The sequence below is a fragment of the Ursus arctos genome, unplaced genomic scaffold (assembly GCF_023065955.2).
Source record: "Ursus arctos isolate Adak ecotype North America unplaced genomic scaffold, UrsArc2.0 scaffold_22, whole genome shotgun sequence".
Taxonomy (NCBI): Eukaryota; Metazoa; Chordata; class Mammalia; order Carnivora; family Ursidae; genus Ursus; species Ursus arctos.
Window position 1 is genome coordinate 7570558 of NW_026622897.1, and position 15291 is coordinate 7585848.

The following is a 15291-nucleotide window of genomic DNA, read 5'->3' on the forward strand; positions in this document are numbered from 1 at the left end:
TTTCCTGGCTGTCCCCCTCATTCGTATTCACCTAAGAAGCTCAACAAAAAGCAAAGAGTAAATGAGTCTTGAATTTTTTTTTTTAATATCATTTTGTATTCTTAAGTTCAGAGTGAGTAGCATATAAAATTTGCTCCAGCGTTCTCTACATTCTGAGCCAGTCTGTGCTGTTGGAACGGAGCCCAACACTGGGTGAGAGGTAATTGGAAACCATTACTATGTTAGACTCCACATCAAACACATTATATGCCTTTGTTTCTCTAATTCATGTAACCATCCCTTGAAATAGGCATTATTGTGGTTCCCATTTTGCACAGGAGGAAACCAAGGGCTGAAGAGGTGACGAGTCTTGCCCCAGGCCAGCAGTGCTGGAGCCACTACTAAGACATCCATGCACCTGACTCCAAAGCCCATGGCGTGTGTTCTCCGTATCAGTGCACTTAGAGACTTCAGGGTTTAGAACAAACAGCAGCACGTGCTAAAACATCACAAATGAAAGCACAGTGTGTTCACCTCACCAAGCTGAGTAAAGTACATCTTTCCTCTTCGGAGGGCAGAGTCAAACTCAGGCAGGAGCTCCTAGAACTTGTAGAGGTTTCCCGTCTCACTCTGTCCCTGGTAAATCTGGGGGCACCCAGCCTTGCAGCTGCTGATCTCCTCCACTCCCGGAGGTAGAAGGGAAGACTCGCTCACCAAGGCAACTGGTGGCCTAGGAAACACATATTAAGAACAACCCAGGTCCTGACTCCAAATTGCCAGGACCTCTGCATTCATTGTTGACCAAAACCCCAGTGTGTTTCTGAAATAATTTGCCTACTTCTTGATCCTCTAGCTTCCCTGTGCGTCCAGGTATACTTCCAACTTCGCTCCCACTCTCTGTCTTCACTGGGCCTCACCTGTGGGACTCAACACTCTTGTTTAACATTCACTCAAACCAATGCAAAATTCTAACTATGCGGCTTTGTCACTTTAGGAAGAGAAAAAGAGGAAGGTGGAAGAGGCCGAGAAAGGAGCAAGAGGAGAGCAGAAGGAAGAGAGTAAGCGAGAGAAGGGCATGATCTCTTTGGACTTCATATTGCTGGTCTGTTAAAGGAAGATACAGGACCAAGTAAGTTCTTATTAAATTTTTCTGGATGTGGAATTTATGAGGAAAGCTGTGGGCCCAGTTTAAAGGGCCATGCACACACACACACACACACACACACAGTGTATCTTGCCACAGTTCCAAGTATGGACTTGGAACTAGATTTCTATGATTCCTTCCAACTCTATGTGAGCAATCCTACTATAAATTGAAATCAAGCCTCTTTTATTGCTATCAAATTCCAGTCCTAATTCAAGGGGGTGGTAGAGAAATAATAATAATGATTGTTGTTTGCTTAGCAAACTACAGGTGAAAATCCAAATCATGTCAAATGGTATTAAGGACAGCATCATTATTCTAGGTAATTTATTTATTTATGTATTTGGCTTCTGGGTTTTTGTTATGTTTTGGTTTGTTTTTTTTGGAGTATGGCTGACGCACAATGTTCCATTAGTTTCAGGTATACAACATAGTGATTCCACTTCTTTCTATGTTATGCTGTGCTCACTGTAAGTGTAGCTGCCGTCTGTCATCATGCAACTCTATTGCAGTATCATTGACTATATTCCCTAAGCTGTGCCTTTCATCGGCATGAATTATTCATTCCATAATGGGAAGCCTGTATCTCCCACTCCCCTTCACCCATTTGCCCATTCTCCCACTCCCCTCCCTTCTGGCATCCATCAGTTTGTTCTCTGTATTTATGGGTCTGATTCTGTGTTTTGTTTGTTTATTCATTTGGGTTTTTTTTTAATTCTGCATATGAGTGAAAACATTGGCATTTGTCTTTCTCAGTCAGACTTATTTCACTAAGCATAATACCCTTTAAGTCCATCCATATTGTTGCAAATGGCATGATCTCATCCTTATTTATGGCTGTATAACATTATATATATATATATATATATATATATATTATACAAGCACACACACATCACATCTTCCTTATCCATCCATCAGTGGACACTTGGGCTGCTTCCACATCTTGTCTATTATAAATAATGCTGCAATAAACATAAAGGTGCATCTATCTTTTCCAGTTGGTGTTTTTGTTTTCTGTGGATAAATACCCAGTAGTGGAATTATTGGATTGTATGATATTTCTATTTTTAATACTGTTTTCCACAGTGGCTGTGCCAATTTACATTCCCACTAACAGTGAACAAGGGTTCATTTTTCTCTGCATCCTCTCTAGCACTTGTTATATCTTGTCCTTTTGATTTTAACCATTCTGACAGCTGTAAGGTGATATCTTGTGGTTTTGATTTGCATTTTCCTGACGATTACTGAAGTTGAACATCCTATCATGTGTCTGTTGGCCATCTGTGTGTCTTCTTTGAAAAAAATCTCTATTCAAGTCCTCCGTGCATTTTTTAATCAGATTGTTTTTTTGGTGTTGAGTTGTATAAGTTCTTTATATATTTTGGGTATTAACCCCCTTATTGGATATATCATTTGCAAATATCTTCTCCCATTCACTAGGTTGCCTTTTTGTTTTGTTGACAGATTCCTTCACTGTGAGAAAGCTTTTATTTTTTTTAAGATTCATTCATTTATTTTAGAGAGAGAGCATGTGTGAGTGGGGGAAGGGGCAGAGGAAGAGAATCTCAAGCAGACTCCCCACTGAGTGGAAAGTCCAACGCAGGGCTCAGTCTCAGGACCCATGAGATCATGACCTGAGCCAAAACCAAGAGTTGGATGCTTAACCAACTGAGCCACTCAGGTGCCACAGTGTGAAAGCTTTTTATTTTGATGTAGTCCCAATGGTTTATTTTTGCTTTTGTTTCCCTTGCCTCAGGGAACACATCTAGAAAAATGTTACTATGGCCAGTGTCAGAGACATTACTACCTTTTGCTCTCTTCTAGGATTTTTATGGTTTCAGGTCTTATATGTAGGTCTTCAGTGCATTTTGAGTTTATTCTTGTGTATGGTGGAAGAAAGTGGTCCAATTTCATTCTTTTGCATGTAGCTGTCCAGTTTTCCCAGCACCATTTATTGAAGATACTGTCTTTTTCCCTGTTGTATATTCTTGTTTCCTTTGTCACAGATTAATTTGCCATGTAAGCATGGGTTTATTTCTGAACTCTCTCTTCTGTTCCATTGATCTGTGTGTCTAATTGTTGTGCCAGTACCATGCTGTTTTGATTACTATAGCTTTGCAGTATATCTTGAAATCTGGGATTGTGATACCTCCAGCTTTGTTCTTTTTCAAGATTGCTTTGACTATTGAGGATCTTTTGTGGTTCCATACAAATCTGAGTATTGTTTCTTCTAGTTCTGTGAAAAATATTATTGGTATTTTGATAGGGATTGCACTGAATCTGTAAATTGCTTTAAATAGTAAGAATATTTTAATAATATTAAGTCTTCCAATCCATGCTCATGGGATATCTTTCCATTTGTTTGTGTCATCTTCAGTTTCCTTCATCAGTGTTTTATAGTTTTCACCTCCTTTGTAAATTTATTCCTAGATATTTTATTCTTTTGGGGGCAATTGTAAATTATTCCAGGTATCATAATACATTGCAGGTAAGCCTTAACTGCTGAAACAGAGTAGAGGCTGGTAAAATGTTAAGCTACCACAGCAGTTCTTGGCCAGACTCCGCCTTCCCATCCCACCATCACCCCCTCCACCCAACACCAAACTTTCAAAGAAATTGCTGGGAGCTTCTTTGTTCTAAATAAAAAGGCTGAATGGCAACATGAAATGGGCAATGAAATTTTCCGGTGTTTTTCCTATTCTATTTTCTATTCTATTCTTTCACAGTTTGAATGATAATCACAGAGGAAGTTCCCTTGGCAGTGTTGTGTTTCCATGGTGACAGGAGAGGTCAAGGTTAACAAACTCGGGTGCTGGGAACCTTCTGCTGCAGAGGGATGCAAGGGAAGGGCTGGCAGTCCAAGTGTCACCAGGGGACCCATTTTCACAGCCTCATCCTTTGAATGGGCCACAGAGCCTGACTTGTGCCTTTCTGAATGGACAAACCAGGGATGTCTTGAAAGTAATAATAGCTCCATCACTTCCCCCTATGAAGAAATGTGCTGTGCCCTTCCTCCCAAAGGCCAGGACCAATGCCTCTCACTAACAACAATCCACGGATTGTTGGAATATGTATGTGCTCTTTGTACTGGCACCAGAAGCTCAGAGATGCCAAGTTTTAGAAACCAAGTGTACTTTAGAAAAGCAATTTGATCTTTGGGAACAAGTGATCCTAAATAAGTTCTGACCATGTCAGGGCAAGCTAGAAGATGAATTAATTAAAAAGCGAGTAGGAAGCATGCAGTTTAAATTAAATATCAGATGACCCAAATAAATCCCCTTAAAACATAACTCAGCTATTTTGCCTGAAACCAAAGGTCCTGATAAAACTCTTTTGGATTCTCCATTTATGCTTTTATGTGGGGAGATAATGTCACGAAATTTGTATAGCTTTCTTCAGATCAGAAATAAAGGTAAAGAATGCTGGACTCAAGGTCAGCTCTAAGGGTAAAATAATTGATTCAAAACTGCAATTTCTTTGAGAGGAGACAGATGATTCTATGTATGATGAAAGATAGAGATGTTCTTAGGATCCTAGATAGGGAATGGAATAGACTTTGTGGATCACAGGGCTGTGGTAAAAAAGACTGAGACATGGGGCAGTTGTCTCCATTTTAAGCAGTACTAACATATGCTTGGGAGTTCTGCTACCAAGAAGACTTGAGCCTTCCATATACGCGTTGTCTCCCATGACCATCTGTGTGCTAATGACTCAAACCTCAGTCCGAGCTCCAGCTCCATATACCCGGTGACATGTTAGGTTCTCTGTTTGAGTGTCCACCATAAACTTAACAGGACTGAAACTGAACCTCTTGTTTTCACCCCTTCATCTGTTTCTACTCTCTCCCTACTAGCCACTTCCACTATTCCAGCAAGAGACCTGGGGGTTACCCTCACCTCCCCTTTCTCTCTCACCCTGAGCAACAATTACAGAGTTTTGTGTATGTTCTCAGATCCATTTCCTTCTTTCTGTCTTCGTTTCTACTCTTCTTGCTTAGGCTTCCATTGCCTCTCCCGAGAATTATCACGTCTTCCCAGACTGGGCATCCCACCTCTGACTTGCCCACATTCATAAATCCATTCTTTACTCCTTGGTCAGAGTGACCTTTCTGAGATTCAAATATGATCATGATTCCTCTGCTTAAAAGCAGTCAGTGCTTCTCTAATGCTCTTGGGATAAATCCCAAATTCTGTTACAAGTATTACAAGACTTGGTGGGATCTGGCCCCTTCCTACCCTCCAGCTTCATTCATAGATATTCCACCCCTCCACCTCTGCACACATGGTATATATATCAATTCCAGCTGAGGTAAACTACTTGGTTTCCTGAATGCGCTTCTTTCTTTGGACTCTGAATCTTTGTCTTAGAACGCTGCTCACACTCGTACCCACTTTTTTCTTCCCTGGCCACTTGTCTTGCTGGGCTAGGTCCTGCTTATGCTTTAGATATCAGTTTAGTTGTAATTTCTTAAAGGTTGTGTTCCCTGCTGTGCCCTCCCCCCCCCCACTGGTTTACCCTGTATGGTCTCATAATACTGTGTACTTCCTTCATCTAAGCCCTTTCACATCATCGTTATTATTATGTGATATAATATTGTGATAATTGCTTCTTTATCTTTTTTTATCTTTATTTTAGATGTAAGCTCCATGAGGGCAGGGACTGTGTTGCTCACCAATATGTTTTCAGAGCTCCACATAGTGCTCAAAAATATTTATGGAATGTTCTTAAAGAATCTCAATGACCAAATAAGCATCGGATGGAAATCTAGATTATGTTTTGTTTTTTGTTTTTAAGAGAGTAGGGGGAAGAAGGGGAGGGAAAGAGACAATCTTAAGTAGGCTCCATGCCCAGTATGGAGCCCAACACAGGGCTCCATCTCACCACCCTGAGATCATGACCTGAGCTGAAATCAAGAGTCGGATGCTTAACCAGCTGAGCCACCCAGGTGTCCCTGGAAATCTAGATTATGTAAGCTCTGAAATCATCATGTTTTTTTGACTGTGAATTTCCAACATGGACTTACAAAATGTCAAATACTTCATGATACATTTGCAGTATTAAGTATTTAGTGTGGTTAATATTCTCCTTCCTCTTTTACATTCTATGACTATAACTTACATTCACCTACCATGGGTTCCCACCAGAATTATACTGGAGGAACATTTTGGCAATATGTCTTTTCTAAGAAAATTCCTGTGGATTAAAATTTGGCTCATGTAGAAACTAAATAACCAGCCCTTCCAAAAAACACGGGTGGAGTGCATTTTCCCAAACATTTTTGGCATTTTTTTTCCAAGACAGGGAATAATTTGGATGGAAGAGAGGATTAAAGATTATCTCCTTTGGAAATAGCATATAGAGAAAGAAGAGTTTGCCAATTGTCTAAATATTTTCACCGTGATGTCTTGGGCCACTTGGTAATCTCTGTAATTTCTAACAAATGTAAAATGTTTTTGTGGAATTACAATGTTTGAGAAGACTTCTGGCAGGTATTTGGCCTTTTCTGGCATTTTCAATCAGGACATTCATGTGTTGTCAGTCACCTTTCTAAAAGCCAGCATCAATAATAACACCTTTCTTTGCAAAAGCCTTTGCTGATTTTCCCAATGGCTATAGAAACAAAACTCAGTCTCATCTGCATGCCTCACAAGACCCTATATTGGACCATACTACGTCTCTGAGAGTTCGTCTTTCCCGGGTCCCTCACGCATCCTACCTTCCAGTCACACTGTATGACTTCCCGTTCTCCAAATGCACCTTGGCCTTCACGCTTCCTAGTTTTGCCTGTCTCTGCCTTGTACCTGGACTCCCTTTTCCTTAACCATCTTTGCCAAGGCAATTTTACTCATCCTCCAATGCCCAGCATTCCAGTGTCTGTAATGCTTGAATAACTAATGGGGACCCGACTGCCCAGGGTTCTAAATATCAGACCAAGGCAGTTGAACTTGGCCCCAAGGGACTGAGACTGAAGAATTCTGAGCAGGTGGATGGTGCGCACAAAATTGTGTTCCGTGAACAAATTAGAACAAGCCAACAGTCCCAGAGACCAGTGTTGATGTTCACATAGTGTATAGCCAATTAGAAGGAAAAACCATCACTTCTAAGTTTCCGGAGATGGATCACAGATATCCCCATTCTTTCCTCCTAGTCCAATATGATGTTTTTCTCTTAACCTGGCCTTCTGCTTGCCACACTGCAGTCCAGCTGTAAACTTAAAATTGGACACACCAATCCAGACAAACAAATAGATGTGTCCCTTCCATCATCAGTCCCTTCCTGTGTCAGCTTTGATTTCAGGCTGCCACATTCATGACATCTGTCAAGATTTCCCAATCTGCTAATGAATTTCATGCCGAAAATGAAGATGAGAATGAAGGCATGTTTCCTCAATGCCACAGCGATTTTCAAAAAACAAGGGATCTTTCTAGTTTGTTTCCTTCGTCTTAAGAGCTTCTGTAAATGGGAAAATAGGAGAGTGGACAAACAAAAATAAAATGACTTGAAAAAGTTCAGCTTACACTTGAAAGTCCCTCATGCTTGCCATCATTGACACTGAGAAACGGAAGCCAGGAATTTCCACTGACAACATAATCAGAAACCATTTAAAGAGCAGGGCATGAAATGGGTACCTGTGTTTTAAGTGGATGCGAGAAGATCTCACACATTGTAAAAGAAAAAGAAAAACTTCTCAGTTAAGAGAACTGCTTTCAAGAGATCCAAGTTGCTTTAGAGTTCAAGTAGTTGTCCCCACAGTGAACTCAACCTAAATGGATGTATTTTGCTCATGCTTTGTGGTTTGCAATGAAATTCAGAATTTCCCGTCCCTTGTCTTCTCCTCCATACATCAGTGCGATCTGTCCCCAACGAAAAGATGCTTGTCTTCTCATACAGGAGCTAAGAACTTTCTCCCTAGCCCTTGGCTTTCATTACCCGCACTGGGGGAAGAAATTATTTTACTTTTTTTTTAGCTCCCTTGGACAGTTAAACACAACTTCTTAAAAAGTTAAGAAAAAATAAAAAATAATGCTTAAATTTAGTCCAGCAGTTATACAGTTACTGACTTCCCCATGCTACCTTCTCCCCTGAATAAGGGGTGATTCAGTTGAATCTAGTTTGGGTTTTCATGAACTTCTTTACGTGTGTGGACCCTGCATAAGAGAGACTTCCTGAGGCTGATACAGTAAAAATGTTTGTTTACCACTTAAACAGCACCTCACCATTTTTCCTCCCCAGCTCCCACAAAGATTAGCAGGTGTGCCTGCATTTATTTATTGATTTTTGAAGAATTTAATTTGTACTTCATTTTTATTCTTTAATGTTATAATTTCATGCGCCTTTTATCATCACAAGCCACCCCGACATTATCGGTAACATATGTGCATATCGAGATGTTGAGAAATAGTGGCATCTCACTCAGGAATGTCTTAAAAGATTTCCATGTGGAGTTCTCAGCTCTTGGTATGCGTACAGGGGTAGGGGGAATAGGTGACAGCCCAAGTGGTTTGCAGGTGGATTTCACAAGGTTTCCTCCTAGTTTTCTGGTCCTGCTAGGCTTGCTTGGGAACTCCCCTGGTTAAAAACCAACTTCCTGCAAACATTCGAAGGCGATTTTAATAGGTTAACATCCACCACTTGAAGGGAGATGGCAGGAGGGGAGTTGGAGGCAGAAAGAAGGCTTGCCTTTGAGAATGCGGTTTGACAGTAAGCAGGGAGCTTCCTGCTGCAGAGGGAACTGTGACCCGGGCTCTTCTTCATGTGAGGGGTTCATGGCCAAGGTTTGTCAAAACAAAGCCACACAGAGCACCCTAATGCCAACTGGGCAGAAGCTCTGGCCTGTTGCACATGAAATCATTAGGAATTCCTTTGGAGCAAGAGTTAAGCTAAGCAAATGCAAATGTCTCATTGTGCCCATTGTTCTCCCTAAGGCCTGGCTTAGAGCATGCCACTTCTGTTAGCAAAATCCTTTAAGGCTGCTACCCTTCTTGAACTAAGTCTAAAATCTTCAACAACCGTTTTAAAGCTGTCCCCAATTTTATTCTATGTAATTTTCCACTCTCAAGTCACGATACTACAAATATGCAGATGTCCTAGAAGCTATGGGTTTTTGCTCAAGTATTTACCTCTGCCTGGATAGCACGTCCCTCCCTCCAGTGGAAGATCTTCTTTTCCTTCAAGGGCCAGTTCAGTGCCAGGATTTCCCCTCTTACAATCAGCCTCTTCCACTCCCTCTGGTTGAACTCTGTTACTGCATTTCTAATAGTATTTCCAGACAATTCAAAGTTCAGACTTTGACATCAAATACATCTGCATTCTTCTGCCAGCTCTGCAGTTTACTGTGATGTTAAACAAGACACTTATCTTTCCTAAGCCTCAATTTTCTCCTCTGATAAATGGGAATTATTCTAAAATATGGTCGTTGTGAGGATTACATCAGAAAATATCAGGAAGAAAGCAGTTAGAATACTTCCTGTCGCCACATACAACTTTGCTGGTTTTGTTCCTTTCAATTGACTGTGCTATCAGGGCCACATGCTGTGTGACTTGTGTTCTCAAAAGTACTGTGATTTCTACCTGGTAGGTGCTAGACAATGCTTTATTGAATTAAGGTACTTACTGAGCAGATTCATAGTCTGAAGCCAGGAAAATCACACCAAACAATGCAAATGTGTTAGGTCTCTGTACATAGCCCACCCCAGCCCACTGCTGGAGGCCTCTAGGCAAGGTACCTGAGGAAATCGGGCCCTGTTCCTTCTCTCTTTACCTGGAAAGCAGGCAAACACCCATTTGCTTACTGTCACAACCAAACCCAAAACCAAAAAAAAAAAAAAAAAAGGATAAACAATCCCAAATAGTCCCCCTAAAGATAATTACATTATTCTTTCCTTTAAAAGCCAAATAGGAAAAAAATTGTTAAGAGATGACCTACAGCAGTGGTTCTCAAACTTTTGGTCTCAGGATCTCTCTCTATTCTTGAAATGATTGAGGACCTCCAAACACTTTTGTTTATGTAGGTTATATGTTACATGTAGCTGTATTTCATTGTATTAGAAATTAAAACAGAAAAATTTTAAGTATTTATTAATTTATTTAAAAATAATAAATATACAACATACTAACATAAATAATATACATTGGGAAAATAACTGTTTCTAAAATAGACCAACAAAACAGTGAGAGGAGTATCTTTCTTATATTTTATTTTTTTACATTTTTGCAAATCTTTTTAATGTCTGGTTCTATAGAAAACAGCTGAATTTCCATATCTGGCTCTGTATTCAACTGGTAGTGAGATGTTAATTTGAAGAAAATTGGCCTCACAGATAAGTAGTAGGGATGAGATTGTGTAATATACGTGAGGTTCAGTGGGGTGGAGACCGGAGCCGACGACCAAGAAAGAATTCTTGAAGCGTCTTTGGTGCAAAATTGGCGTTTTATTAAAGCACGGGGACAGGACCCATGGGCAGAAAGAGCTGCTGCCCCGGGGTTGTGAGGGGTGGCTGATTATACACCATGGGGTTGGGGGAGGTAAGGAAAAAGGGAGGTTGAGAAAATACTTTCATATGTTAAAGAAGATTCACAAGATACTGGAGGCCTTGCCATTGTCAAGTTAAGATTGTTTTTCCCCCTAGCAAGGCATTAACATTAAGATGGCTGGGAACTTCCTGCAGGCTGCAGATTATAAGGACATGTAATTGTATCTACATTCCCTTCCGGAAGCTAGGTTATTGATAGAAATGCTTCGTTCTTGTAAACTGCTAAAGACATTTGTAAACTGAGGGAGACTTAAATCTTGCAGGATTGTGGTATCTATAGGTTAACTATTTCTTTGTCCTTTAGGGCAGCCAGGAGTGCCTGAGGGGGGGGGTTGTTGCGGGGTGTCAGTTTCTGCTTTGTCCTCAGCTTGCCTTCTGTTCCCTCATCAGTAGGAAAGGAGAGGACTCAACAAAGGGTAGCTTCTTAAATGTCGTTGCCATGTGGAACCTGAGTCATATCAATGGAACTTCCTTACCTGTTAACATTAAAATCCATTTGTCAGTCTTGCATTTTAAATGGATCTTTCAGCATGTATGATTCTTTAACACCATGCATTCATCATTTGGAAAATACTAGTTCACTGAATTATGCAGACCTTCAAACTTTTAGTTCATTTCATTATACAGTATGTAGAACTCCCATTTGTTAATATCCCTCCAGCCTCATCAGAAAAGTCCTTAAATATTAGGAAGCTGCCAAGTTCATGGTGAAAGATAAGAGTTTCTAATTTTTGCTCAAAAGTCCAAACTTTTATCACTGGCAATGCATGCTGTCATTTTTCTTGAAATGACAGGCTCACTTGGCTCATTTTGAGAAAATACCCACGTCTAAATAACCATACTTTATTTATCAGTTATTCTTCCAAGTGGATTTGATATTTCACTAAAAGGAGACCAGTTTTGTTCACTGTGCAAAAATGTGCTATACGTAGAAACAACTAGTATACTCTGGTGTGCAAAGGAATTCCTTTATGTGTACTTCTCATTTCACAACACAAAATAATAAAAAGATGAGTAATCAAAGGTTAAATTATTTTAAAACAATATATTAATTTGTTAAAATTATTTTCTAAAGCATTTTCCTTTATAGATTATGAATTTATTATTATAAAATAGTTGAGTATTTGTTAATAACTTATTAGTTATCTAAAAAGTACTAGTTCTTACTGCTTCATCAAGGTTATCCTTAAGTCAGACTGGCATTTTCTTGTCACTCTAAGGGTGTGCCTGGCAATGAGTACTAATTCACTGCTGATGGTGTTCAGTAGATACAGGCCCAGAAGCTAGGGAGGCTGCCATCAATGAAAACATATGTTAAAAGTACAAACAAAAGTAAAGATAAATTTCTTCCCACAACATTGGGCATAGCATAAGCCTTTTCCCCTGCTCTTCCTTGAGTTTCTTCCTGAGAGGACATGCCCTGTCTCTTTAGGACAGGATTAAGATCAGAAAGACAGGTGTTACCTACAGAGCACTCCTGCAGAGCCTTTGCCATCTGACATATTTCTTTAAATGTGGTCACTCTGAAAGGGATAGGAGCTGGGAATCAGAATTCATACTTCATCCTAAAGCAAGATCATTAAAACTTTTGGGTAAATTCCAGAAGATTGTCTCTAATGCTCTAATGCTCCCAATCAAAATATTGAAAAGCACTACATTACAGTATTTAATTTTCTAATCCAATTGGTAAAATTTCTTTTTGCCTTCTTATTAGTTTGTTATTTGCAATAAACACTTTATCAAGTAACAGTGGGCTTGTTAGAGCCAGTGATAAATCTGATGATCTTGTGAAAGGGATCAAAATAGCAAGAAACCAGAGGTCACTCTCTGTTCAAAGAGAGCAAAGACCTCAGAAGGTGGCTTTCCTGAGAAATTTTTAGTCTTCAGCTTTTGGCAACTCACTGTCAATGTGACTCATCAAAACACTGGAAAACTAGGTTGAGAAATGCAGAAAGGTAACTTGTTTCCAGTGGGTTAGGACTGGACAGATTCCAAGGTCATGCTTACTTGAAACATTGGAAGGATTCTTGAAGAAATCATATACAAGTGAAATGGTGAATGAATAATCTAATCTAAATTCATCCTGACCCAAATTTCATCCTGAGCATACAGATTTTATCTATTCCAGAGAAGCCTTGGTCATCAGACTTAATCATTTTGTTCTGAGTTAAAATGAGACAATGTTGATGGCTAATAGGAAGCAGTACATTTTCTTCTATTCATTTAGACCAAATAATATTTTCTATATCTTTCACCCTTTAGCAATGAAAGAAGTGCTGAGTCTGTCCTTTCATAGTGGAAATATCTTTGAATCAGGACACAGGGGATGTGGGTTCTTTCCTGACTTTAAAGATTGCTGGGTGTGATGTGGGGCAAGTTTCTCTGTCTTTTAGAGTGTGAAATGATCACCAGATAGTTCAGCTCCCCTAATTCACAGGTATTATACCTTTATAGTCTCATTCTCATGCATCATAAAGACGCAGTTCACCTGAGTAAGGTAGATTGTCCTTAAGCTCTAGCTAAATAAAAATGCCTTGAACATACCCCTCCTGCTTCCAGTTTCAAGACCTGTATAATTTCTTGGGGGATTTGGGTTCTCTTGGCATTTCTACCTCTTAGGGTCTTTGTTCCCTTACATGCTGTTACTGTCCTTTACCTTACCAACTGATGGGGATCTTTGCTTTACACACACCCCAAGCCTAACTTCCTATTATATATTTGAATATTTAGTAAAAGTTAGTAAATATTAATGAAGGTTCCAGGGACAGGTCAGAGTCAGAGATTACAGACATTTTTGTTGTTGGTGTTCCCATCTTAAAGAGACATCAGTTAGAATTCTGGTCTATCACTTATTAGTTGTATAATCCTGGGCAATTTAATCTCTCTGAGTCTTAAAAGTCACTTAAAAGACATTACCTCCATTATAGGATTGCCATAAGAGTAAAGGAGATAATGCATACTCAATTCAAGTTTCTGAAAGACTTCCAGCCTTCCAAGACCACCCTCTAAAAACAAATATAAATAAAAGCAATGTTGGGATTTCCACATCTGGGAATATGGAGTAGATTTAATATTCCTCCCACTAAGTACAAATAAAAACCCTGGGCATTATATTTAATAAAGCATAAGACGACTCTAAGAGGTAAAGGGAGGAAGGCTGAGCAGCAAGGAATCAGGATATGAGGGAAGACACAGTGGTGAGATCCCTGGGTTTTCTTTTTGCCTTGTATATTCCAGCTTTGGAGCTGAAGAAACCAGCAACTGGGAAATGGCAACAGGCAAGGACGATAAGAGCTCCAGTAAAAGCTTGGTCTCCATAGCCATCGGAGCAGTAAAAAGGCAGCTGAGCAAGGCAGAAGACCTTTAGACAATAACTTCTCTACTCCAGCTAAATACCACCTCCACACGTGCCAGCAAAAGATGAGTGAGAAAGCTAGACTTCCACACTTGCAAGGTTGTAATGAGGTACCCGGATACCCCTTCAGGTTAATATCAGAAAAGCCAGGACTTTCATCCTTAACCCGCAATAATGAGGTCACTTGCATCACAGTGTTAGTGGAGACCACATGGGGAGTTAGAACCCACACTCTCATCTAGCAGTAATGCAGTGGTACGCCCTTTTTCTTTGCTGGAGCAATGTTAGAGAAAAAAAAAAAAGCTAAACTGGAAGGTTTAAATAAGATTCATTATCTCATGACATATATGAAAATGTCCAGATTTCAATCAAATATCATACCAAGAACCCAGAACATCACAAACTAATGAGAAAAGACTGTAAATACCAAAGCTGAGATGATGGAGATGTCAAAACTATCTGACAAAGATTTTAATGAAGCTATTCTAAAGATGGTTATATGAGTAATTATGAACACTCATGAAAAAAAAAAGAAAAAATGTAAAAAGCCTCAGTAAATAAATTGAAATTCTCATCAAGACAATAGAAGACATAAAGTAGAATCAAATGGAAATTTTAGAATTGAAAAAAAAAAAACAATAACTGTACTAAATCAGTGGGATTAACACTAGAATGGAGGAGACAGAGAAAAGAAACCAGTGACCTAGAACATGGGGTGGTAGAAATTACCCCGTCAGAGCAACAGAAAGTAGACTGAAAAAAAAAAAGTAAACATAGCTTCAGACACCTGTGGGACTATAACAAAAGATCTGACATTCATGTTGCCAGAGGCCCAGAAAAGGAAGAGAAAGAGGGGATGGCTGAAAAAGTCCTCAAGAAAATAGTGGCTGAAATCTTCCCAAATTTGACAAGAGATAGAAATGTGCAAATTCAGGAAGCTGACCAAACCCTGACCAGAAAAAAAACTAAAGAAGACTATGCCAAGACACATTATAATTAAACTTCTGAAAACTATGGAACAAGGAAACAATGGTTTTGAATGACACATTGGACCAGATGAATCTAAAGAACAGGACAAAATTGCAGCTGGAGAGCTAAACAAAGTGGTGATAAGCAATATACCTGATAGAGAATTTAAAGTAATAGTCATAAAGATCCTCACTGGACTAGAGAAAAGGGTGGAGGAACTCAGTGAGACCCTAAACAAAGAAATAGAAAATATAAAAAAGAACCAATCAGGAAGGAAGAACTCAATAACTGAAATTAAAAATATACTA